Source organism: Castanea sativa, chromosome 1 (genome assembly GCF_040712315.1).
Source record: "Castanea sativa cultivar Marrone di Chiusa Pesio chromosome 1, ASM4071231v1".
Lineage (NCBI taxonomy): Eukaryota > Viridiplantae > Streptophyta > Magnoliopsida > Fagales > Fagaceae > Castanea > Castanea sativa.
The window spans coordinates 39,064,182-39,076,231 of record NC_134013.1 but is presented as its reverse complement, the minus strand read 5'-3'; positions in this window follow the sequence as shown (position 1 = coordinate 39,076,231).

The window sequence follows — 12,050 nt, the reverse complement described above, 5'->3', positions numbered from 1 at the left end:
CTTTGTACTTTATAATTTCATTTTCTCATTTTATTTACGTAAAAATACCCATTTGTATGCAATAGTTATTACACCTTCAAATGTTTGGACTATAGGTCCAAATAGTTCATGTTCAATTAGTGAATTTAATTCTGCTTAAATCGTCTCTTTTCACATTGGCCAATCATTTCTAGGTTGACATTCATCGACGTTTTGTGGTTCATATTGGAAATATCAAGAACTTTAAATGAAAGTATGTTGTCGATAGTAATTTTATTTCTATATCATATTTCTCTTGTATATACATAATGTATCGAGATCTTGTCATTTTCAGGTACCTTATCCTCTTCAGGGGATAACTCTTCAGGAAATTCCTTCTATGAAGATTCCTCTTCAGGAGTTTTATTTTCAAGAGATTGTTATTCATAAGTTTTGGATAGATCAATCATGTATGTGACCTATTTCATGTGTATAGCCCAGGGTGGTCGATACCGTACCAGTACCAGCCGGTATATACCGTACCGGCCAGTGCACCGGTACCGGTACACTTCTATTTTGTACCGGAAAAAATTCCGGCTGTACCGGCCAATTTCGGGTAATACCGGCCGGTACGCCCTAGATAACTTTTTACGAGAACTTATCATCTTTGAAATTATAATAAGTATTCAATATTTACCTAGTTTAATATTAATGTGCAAAAATATAATTTTTAAAAAACATTTCCTATCAAAGTTATGCTCGATAATTGTTGGGTATAGGGTTTATGGGCGAAAATGGGCAAATGCCCATTTCACACACAAAAAAAATGGGCAAATGCCCCATTTTCCCAAACTAATTAGAGAAATTTCCCTCTTTTGAAACTCAATTTTCTCAAAATCGAGTTTCAAAAAAAAAATTTCTGGAGCCCTATAGCGACGTTTTAAGGAGCCTATAGTGACGTTTTAAGGACCTATAGTGGCGTTTTGTAACTCGACCTCCATGAAATCGAGTTACATGCAAGTTTTTTTTTTTTTACCTATAACTTGACTTCATGGAGTTCAAGTTACAAAACGCCGCTATAGGTCCTTAAAAATGTTGCTATAGGTTCTTAAAAACGTCACTATAGGCTCTTTAAAACGTTGCTATAGGGCTTAACTTGATTTTGAGAAAATCGAGTTTCAAAAGAATGGCATTTCCCTAATTAGTTTGAGAAAGGGGGCAACATGCTGATTTTTTTTTCGCAAAAAGGGCAAAAGCCCATTTTGGCCAGGGTTTATGTTGGCAAACTATGAAAAAAATGTGTCATGTATGTTTTTTTAGAATCTTATTTTTGAAAACAAGATAGATGCCAAGTTTTTACTTTTAGTTTCAAGTCTCTATAAATTCAACAGCTCTTCAATAACTTTTCAAACAATCGAACAATTCATTTGGATTGATTGAGCCTAAAATTTGGATCAATCTAACTACGATGGATTAGAAACATGTTTTAACCTATCAAGTCACTAGGGTTTCGTGTTTATAAGCCTAAGGTATATAAGAAAACCTTTAGGGAAATGAAAAAGACTTTTGGAGCTTTTCTAATTGTAAATGTAAAGGTTTGTGCCTTCCTGCTCTCAAAAGCCTCTAACGGTGCTCATAGTTGATTTATATTCAAATCCAATGTTTTGAAGTATTGCTTATTCTAGAAGATCAAGTGTTGGAACTAATTTTCAAGTGGGTACTTGAAGTCATGGACGAAGTTTCACATGCAACAAACTCTATAATTGAAAATTCTATAGGTTCGAAGCTGCTTTGGGTAACGTCATTAAGTACTACTAGGTTGTAGAAATTTAGGATTAAGTAATTCTATTTTGTAAAAAACTTCAATTCAAATAGTTGATTTGTGTTAATGCATTTTAAAATTAGATTAAGTTTAAACATGATTTTAATTAAGTGAAGCTTATTAGAGGAAGAGTTATCAAATTAGGTGAAAGTTATAAAAAAGAAATATTAATTAAAGTAACTCTTATATAAGCTAGATTAATAAATTTAAGTTAACTTATCTTACATAATAAATGTCTTGGAGGATTTTAAGACTATATATATAGCCATCTTTTATGTCCATTTCATATCATGTGAAGAGAAGTGAAATGGTAAATAAAAGAGCTTTTTCTCTCTCTCTCTCTTCTACTTGTGAATAGTGTGTGAGTGTGAATGAGTTCACAATTATTTCATAAATACTTGAGAGATTTGGGCCAAAGAAAGGTGTTCTTTTGGTGGAGTTTTGAGCTCAACTACTTGTGTAGAGTTAGTTTGAGCTATACAATGAACCGTCAGACTGTTGTATCCTTGAGGGGACAAGTCAAAATAGAAGTTTTGCTGAATTGATTTTTAGGCTTTACCAACTGCAAAGAGTTTGAATCTCCTTAAAGAGTGTAAGATTTCCATGTCTCGGCTTGATATTGTTCGATTAAAATTCTTAATTTATTTTAACTAAAATATCTTCTTCTGTTTTTGTATTCCTCCAACAATTTGTTTTGCCTTGGAGTTAGTAAGTTCAAGCCCTCCAATTGATTTTGCTCTGGAACTATTGCTCCAATGGTTTTTCCCGAGTCACCATATTGTGTGTTGTTTATTTCTGTTGGAGTATTGTTGATTAATATGAACAATATTGGTATTGATTGCATAACTAATAATTGTTCATAATTTGACTAATAAATATTTGACCTTAAATCTAGTTATCTGGTACTTATAGGGGTCTAAAAAAACTAATAATAATGATTAAATATATATATTAGCATTCATCTATTATCATCTCCATAATTTCACTAATAGAGATTTTTTTTATTCTCAAAAAAAAAATCTCCATAAGTGAAATTATTAAAAATTTCATGTTCAATATAAGTTAACAAAATTTCTACAAAAGTGAATAAAAAAAGTTGTAATGGAATCAATGAAATCTTCAAAGCCATGAATGACTTTAACAAATGTGAGGGATTTTTTTTTAAAATTTTTATATCTTGTCTCTATACCATTAGGCCAATCAAAAAATCCTTTTTTCTAAGAGGACCATTGTACCGATCCAAATATTTGGAGGCTAAATTCTGTTTTTACAAGCCAACCCTTTTATCTTGTCTCAAAATTTTACTAGTCAAACCTTTTGTTGGAACACTTTAATATTAATATGATATGTTAATAAACTGATTAAATGGTAAGTCGGCAAATTAAATAAGAAAATATGAGAGTTATGTGCGGTTAATAAAGAACTAGTATTTAGTCAAAATTTGAATTCCACGTTAATAAGTGTGGAGATGTATTGGGTTAACGTGCAACGCAGGACGGAGAAGAGTCCAACTCATGCACATGGGGGAATGAGAGAGGAGGGGGAAACTCCTCATCTAATCTAGCTCATTTGATTTATGCGCCTAGCTCATTCCAATTGTATTGGGATATTGACAAAAGAAAAATGAGGGTTAAGGATGATTGGATCTCAGACACTCATGCCAACAAAGAAAAACAGAGAATGAAAGTTAAGGATAATGCGGTTTCTAAAATTCATGAGAAAAAAAAAAGTAAAATTGTTGTAATATATTGTAATTTATTTATTTTCACCAACATAACTAAAATGTTTAATATTTTTTTACATTTTTTTTTTATAAAAAAAACCTATTGATATTGAATGATATCAATAATGGAGCTATGTAAAAGTTATAATTGCTATCTAATTATAATTGACCATTTACATGGTATGGTATTGATGTCTAGAGTTTGAAGATGGTGAAAGTGTAGGAAAAGAGTATTATTTGAGAACTATATATATATATATGGATTGTGTTAACAGGAACTATAAGGTGCTCGTTAACAATAACTTTTCTACTTTTTTTGGGTACATTTCGTCTTCTTTTTTTTGTAGTTTTATATCATTTTTTTTTCCAGTGTGGGCCAATTTCATAAAGAGAAAAAAAATATATATATTAAAAAAACTTATAGGGTCAATTTTATGTCATTTTCTTTTATCTATCTCATTTTTTATTAAATAAGATCTACCTTAGTATAACCTTAACAAGCACGGGTGTGATACTTGTTAGTTGTTAACATTTGCCTATATGTATATATATAGGGTCGGCGAGGAGGGAGGGACATGAACGGTGAACGTTAAACAGAGAAGAGTGAGAGCATAAAGTTTTTAACCAAAAAAAGAAAAGAAAAAAGAAAGTAGAAAGAGAGCGCAGAGAGAGAGAGAGAGAGAGAGAGAGAAGGGGGAGGGGGGGGGGGGGGGTAGAGTGTGCATTGTTGCGTCAGGTTGGTGGTTGGAAATGTGTGGGTCTTATTCATATTCACTACAAGGTGCTTGTCTGACTCTTCTTTCTGAACCGCCCAGCACGCACTACAGTTCCCACTCTGTCTCACTATCCAAGATAAACTTTAGATACGACAACATATATCATTTTCACCCAACTCAACAAGACAGAGAAAGAAAGAGATGCTACTGGTGGTACTGCCAGGTTATTCAGGATTCAGGATTCAGATTCAGGATTCAGGATTGAGGAGTGAGAAACCAAAAAAATTTTTTAAAATTTTAAAAGCTTTTAAAGAATAAAATTTAGCTCTCTAGAGCTAGACTTCTGATCTGATCATCAGATGTGGAGTGGAGTGGAGGGTATATATATATGTTTCCCTCCTTCCATCTGTTTCACCAAATGCCAGCCGTCTTCACTCCTGCCTGCCTGACGCACCTATTAATTCAATTCAACTCAATTGACCCCTCTACACCCAGCATCTCATCATCAATTAATATCACACGCTTTTTTTTTCTTTTTTTCTTTTTGTGGACATTTTAACTTAACACACACAATAGCTATATAGGGCAAAATTAATAATATTAAAAAAAGGTGATGCTTGATATTAGAAAAATTTACCCTAACCTGCACTTTCGTTTGATTTGAAAGTTCATATACAAATAGAATGTCTAAATTTAATAGAATGTATTTAAGTAATGGAAAAAAAGGAATAAAATTAAGTAATTTATTTGAATATTTTATAATTAATGAAGAGAAGGTAAGTAACATTGTTTGAAAGTAAGATAGAGGGAAATGTCTATCAAAAAAAAAAAAGATAGAGGGAAATGAATAAAATTATTTTATAACAATATTATTATTAGATTCTAATATTAAAATAAATGATTGTATATTTTGAGAGTTTTAGTGAAAATTTTATTAAAACTCATTCTATTCCCTTTGATTCCTCTCAATTTTTGAAAGAATGAAAATTTGAGGTCTTAAGAGAGTATAGAGGAATGAATAGTTCTTCTAATATATTTCATTTTCTCCAATTTAAAATTTCAAATAAGGGAATAATATTTCTATGCGCTCGATTAAAACTCCCAAACAAAGGAATATAATAATATTTCTAAAATTATTCCTCTCATTACATTCCGTTTTATTCATTTCCCTCCTCCCAAATGAAGTGTAAAGATCTTAACCAAAAACAGGTGTCACCTTAACTTTATTTTAAATAGAAAATAAAAAAGAGAAGATTCTAAAGTTAGCATCAATTTCATTGCAAAAGGCTTTCAAAATGATATACTAATAAATGTGATTTATGTCACTTGTTAAAATTGTTACAAATTTTACTACTAACAAATTTTTACAAACAAATGAGATGAAGTAGTCATTGGGAGCCATTTCAATAACTTTACAATTAGGGACTAAATTGGTTTTTTCTTCTCTTTATTACGGGTGACACATCATTTAATAAAGTTTATAGAATATAATATATAGAATTTATCACATTGCTTGAAAAGTAGAGAAAAATACAAAAATTATTATCAATTTTGCTACAAAAAAATTACAACATGACATAATAATGTCTATATATATATGTATGTATGTATGTATGTATGTATGATTTGTAATCACACCAACAATATAACAAATATATATATATATATATATTGATAGAATTACTAATTATATAGTTAGTGAGCGTTTGGATATGCCCACATTTTGCATTTTCTATTTTTTTTTTTAATTTTAGTTGAGCGCCTCTTGCACTGTTTATTGTCCATGAACAGTGCATTTAGGCATGTAAACAATAATTTTTTTATTATCACTTTTATTATTTTTAATTTTTAATTTTCAACAAAATAAACAGTATTCAAATAAATTCTTAATTTATAAGTGTTTTGTGATAAATTTAATAACCTCGTTGAAAAAAAAAAAAGTAAATTTGATAACAATTTCAACCTTAAGAAAAAGGACAGAAAAAAAAGGAGGCGGATAATGACGTGAGACAAGACTTAGGGACGGCAAAACCCAAGGAAAGCAATTATGACTGTTAAAACCCCCCACTTCAGCTTATGGACACTTTTGCTGACGTGTATTCCCCTGACGGATTTTGGAGGTCCACTTCAGAAATTCCCGTCGTCCAATCAGATCACTGAAATTGTAAAGAGGTCCACAACCACAAAGGCTGGCCTTTACTGAGCCATGACTTATGAGTGAGTGTAATCGGGTAGAGTAAAAATTAAGGGTAAGTCTAGTTGGAGGAGTAAAAAGGTCAGAGAGTGAAAAATTGTGGAATAGTAGAAAATATTTGGTTTTTGTTTTTTTGTTTTTTTGTTTTTTTTGTGTTTAGTTGGAGGGTAGAAAAGTGGAAGAATAAAAAACTTTTTTATTTGGTTGGAAAGAAAAATGAGAAAATGAAAAATGTAATTTATATAAATTGACTATTATAGTTTTATTATATAATAGGTAAGAAATAAATTTATTTATACTCATTAAATAATATAAAATTTACCATATCATACATATAAATTTTTATAAAATTGATCATATTATACCTATAAATTTATATTTATATTTTTATTATTATAATGTAAAAATTATTTTTATTATTATAAACTTTATCATATCAAACGTTAAATAATATAAAATTTAGATTTTGTTGACCACGTTTTTGCACTGGGCAAACTTTCAACATGGTCAGAAACTTACAACGTGTAGAAATTTTCACTCATTTTTGTTGACCATTCAACGTAAGAAGAGGCAAAAGTGATCGGGTCTTGAATAAAGTGAGGGCAGATGACAAAGTATTTGTGTAAAATGCATTTCAGGACACTCTTGTTTTTCTATTTTTTTTTTTCAATTTGGGAGGATAAAAAAAGTGAGTTTGAGAGGAAAAATTTTCTCCCATGTTTTCTGTCTCTCCTATTTTCTTTCTTCAACCAAATAGTGAAAAACAATATTTTTCACTATATTTTTCATCATCTTTGTTTTTACTCCAGCCAAATACACCCTAAGAGTATTAGCAATAGTGAAATTAAGTCGCTGTTTGGATTTTCAGTATCCATCATTCATAACTTTATTTCCATCACCCATAACTCAAAATATGTGGGTCCCATGGCTGAATGGTTTGTTTGGGAATGTTTTTTGTTTTTGTTTTCATCACTCAATTCTCTGATTTTTTAGTGATGAGGCATGAAAGCTGAAAACACATTTTAGATTTTTTCAAGTTATAGAAACAGAGTAATGATGACATTTATTGTAAATACACACTACTTTTGAAATTCTAGTCACAATTTTTGACTTTTTGAGGTTTTTTTTTGGAATAATTACACTTTACCCACCTGTGATTTGCCTCTAATTTGACTTGCCTACCCGTAGTTTCAATTTTGACACTTTACTCACTTGTGATTCCCTCCGTTACTAATCTGTAACCCATCTCTGTTAAAATTAAGGTAAATAGGTATTTTTGCTCAAGTTTTATGTCTCTCTCCTCCCAAAACAAAAAATAGCACAAAAATGCAAGAAAAAGAAGATCAAAAAGTGGTATTTGTCTCTCTCTCCATTCACACAAATCTTGAACATGAAGAACATACCAAAAAAAAAAAAACCCAGATCAACCTACACAAGATCAACCCCAAATCTCCAAGGCGCATGATCAGATTGTTTTGTTACAGAACTCTGCCTTGTATAAATTTCTTAACACATTGCAGAAAATCCAACGCTTGGATATGCTTCTCACAACGTTATTTCTCAACCCAAGTGGCCCAATTGACCCAACAATGCACTTGTATGGAGCTTCCAAGCTCAGAGTTCAACTCTCACGCATACGCCACTATGCTTCAAGATTGTGTCCAAAATGGTGACCCAACTTTAGGGAAGGCTCTCCACTCTGAGATTCTGAAAAGAGGTGGTTGTTTAGACTTGTTCAGGTACAACATTCTTCTTAACATGTAGGTGAAATCCGAGTTATATTGTGTAGGTTGATCTGGATTTTTTTTTTTTTTGGTATGTTCTTCATGTTCAAGATTTGTGTAAATGGAGAGAGAGACAAATACCACTTTTTGATCTTCTTTCTCTTGCATTTTTGTGCTTTTTTTTTTTGGAGGAGAGAGACATAAAACTTGAGCAAAAATACCTATTTACTCTTAATTTTAACAGAGGTGGGTTACAGATTAGTAACGGAGAGAATCACAGGTGGGTAAAGTGTCAAAATTGAAACCACGGGTAGGCAAGTCCAATATGAGGCAAACCACAGGTGGGTAAAGTGTAATTATCCTTCTTCTTTTTTTGAAACAAAACAACCAGCCGCATATCTTGACTTTTTAGTTTTTTTTTTTAAACAAAGCCATGGTCAGAACTAAGTGATGAGTGCCAAACGGGTGGGGTTGGGGAAAGGGTATTTTAAGTGATGAATAATGAGTGAAGAAAATTGAGTGAAGAGTGATAAGTGATGAAAAAAAAAAAAACAAACAACCCCTAAATAGATATATTGTTTTTTTTAGCTTCACCAAAATACAAAAATTGCTGTATAATTAGTGAAAGTATGGCTAAATATTTTAGCTTCAAAGCTACCGTATGCAGCTATTTTTGGCTGCATACTGTAACTTGAAGCTAAACAGAAAAAATATTTTTTTATTCCCACTAGCATTAAAATAATATTTCTTCTCTTTCTTTATTTAATTATTTTTCTATTTCTTTTCTTTCTTCTGCTTCCCATCATCCTCATCACAAACTCTCATTGATTTCCATCAACCTCATTAGAAAAAATTCTTTAGCTTCATCGATTCCCATTATCCTCATCCACAAACTCTCACCAATTCATCAACCTTTTCACCGTCGCCACTGAAGCTCACGCACCATTGCCGAAGCTCACGCATCGTCGCCAAACGGTTTGTGGTTGTGGTTGCTAGTGGATTGGAGTGGTTATCGCTCATGGTTGTGCTTGCTCATGGGTTTTAGTTTTGGGTTGCTGGATTTTCGAGTTGTTGTGCGCCATTGCCGATCTTCATCTCCCTCAACCCTCACCTCCGTCGGAGCTTGATTTTTGGGTTTCCACCGACCCAGCTGCTAGGTTTTCACCGATCTTCATCTTCATCTGTGCTAGGTTTTCGCCGACCCAATTGCTGGGTTTCTGCCGATCTTCATCTTCATCTGTGCCCCAGCTCGCCAACCCACGCCATGTTTGTGCTGTGTTGGTGACTTTTGATTTTGTTTGTGATTGGTGATTTTTTATTTTGTTTGGTCTGGGTTGAGGAAAAAGATTGAGGATTTGGGTTGGTGTTTTTTTTTTTTTTTATGTGAATTTTTTATTATTATTCTAATGAGTTATTTGTATTATTTTAATCAAATAGCTAAAAATTTAGATCCATTGATGTTGGGTGTGAAGAGGTAAAATAAATAAAGTAGATAAAGTGACTTTTGTAGGTGCCAAATAGCTATATTTTTATGGATACTCTAAAAATAACAAAATTACTTAAGAAAGAGGAGTTTAATGAAATGGAACTGCGGAGAGTTTTAATATTTCCCCTTATCCTTCCAATTGTGACAAATAGTAACAAGAAGAGAAATAATGGATGGTCACAAATAAATCTTGCCAATTTATTTAGTATTTTCTTTTTATTTAATAATTTCTTATTAGTAAGTATTACTATTGTGGGGAGTAAAAAGACTCTGATGGGGATGTGGGCCTTTGGGCCATGCTAGGGAAGGCCGACCTGCTCTTGGGTTTAGAACTTGTTAGTACTACGGGTCGGCCCCTACGCCGAGGATCCGAGGATCCAGCCAAGGGTGAATTTCTCTTCGGACGGACACCGGAGAATCTGGGACTTCATGATAAACGATAGGCAATGACATGGTTAAAACCAGTGGATAAAAGGGGTAAACCCTTGAATGTCCTGGAAGCACAGATGTAAGAGAAACACCAAGGATAAAGGCTGTCACCTCCACATTAAAGACCCTGCACCTACCACCCTGGCCGCATTAAATGGGGAAATGACACCTGAACAGTGGAAGGGAAACTTCTGGTTACTATTCAAAGGCACTGAGAAAAGAAATATCTAGGCTAAGGGGGAGTTTGGGGCAACACGTGTACAAAGCATCAAAAAGAAGAGTATTTAAGGAGCAACTTAGAACAGAAATAGGGATCCCTTCTTTGTAACCTAAAGAAAAGAGAAAAAGAGAAAGAGAAATAATATAAGAACAGTTCTCGGCTTACGTCCGAGCAGGTTGACTTACCGTATTCCTTGTTGTTTTCAAGTGTTTATAATCTTTGGCTTGTCATTAAATCCTCAAACACTTCTAACCTGGGTTTCAAGCCCACACTCTACAAATTACATTGTTTAAGGCTCATTGGGCCTGAGCCCGTAACTGTTCTTGGGGCCAGGTGCAATTGTGCACTTACAACTATAATTTAATCTATCTTAGCAAATTAATTTAACCTAATATTCTTGATTTACTTTCATCTTTCTCTTATGTGAAACTCTCTTATCTTTCCAACATGAAAGAAGAAATAAGAAGAGCAGTAAATTTATTAATTTAATTTTATCGAGGAATAGTAAATTAATAATAATAATAATAATAATAATAATAATAATAATAATAATAATAATAATTAACGTAACATGCTTTCTTCCCTTTTATCTTTTTCCCATTTTAAAAGCAAAGCAAATATATGTCATTTTCACATTCTTTTGTTTCAATTGTCTTTCTTATAACTTTGATGATTTTTACCATATGGAGCCTTACTCTACAACCAGACCTTGCAAATGGTTTGGATAGAATGTGGATTTGACTCAATCAAGCATGGTCAAATCAGGTTCTTGTCAAAAAAAGGTTGGATCAAAATGAATTGGTATCACTATGACACTTCTTGCCACTCGGTATGACCCATACATTTTTCATATTTTTTTTTATATATTAAATATATAAAACATGCCTTAAAACATCCGTTTAGAATCTTCTTTTTCTTTTTCTTTTTTATGTAAATTCTCTCAATTCAAATAAAATGATAAAGAAAAAAAAAGTTAAAGAATACATAAATTCTTAAATTTATAATCTAATATATTTATATTTGTGATTTAACGTTAAGTTTACAAACATTTTCATTAGTAGTTTCATTTATAATTGAGAAAATCTAATATAACATTGCCATACAAACGTAGATTTGAATTGTAAATTTTACAATAGAGCCATAGTAAGTAGGCTAGGTCCAAATGGGAGACGGTCGGATTGGGTCAAATTTGATTATGGGTGGAAACGAGTTAGGCTGAAATGAGTGCATATTCCTGTTGCTCATACCTCAATGACCACATGTTTCCCGAGAAAGAGGGTTGTCCTTGTTGAGATTCCAAATCTAGCCGTGTAGCACCCTTGAAGAACTTGAAAACTTTTTTTTTTTCTTCCTTGTGCAGACATGTACTTACTTGGAGAGGGGAAGGAACCATTCTCTCTCACTTGAAACAAGTAGTTCAAAAAGTGAATTATGGTTTCTTTATTAAAAAGAGTCCTTTTTATACTTGGATTAGCTATTGGGCTAGCCAATGTGGAATTTTAATTTGTGGCTTGAAATAAGACCAAAGTAAAATGAAAAACACTAGCTCCAACATGCATTTGGCCTCCTGTCAACTTTTGACAATCTCAAAATTACCATTAATTATAATTTTTTCTACTATAAAATTATAGTTGAACTTTAATTTTTTATATGATTTTTTAAATCATCCCAAGACTCTATTAAATGGTATTTAATCCCTCCATGAAATCATCCATAATAAAACAAAGTTAAAGGTTACTATCACTTTATAAATCATTAAAGCTTAAGTTCTTGAGTCC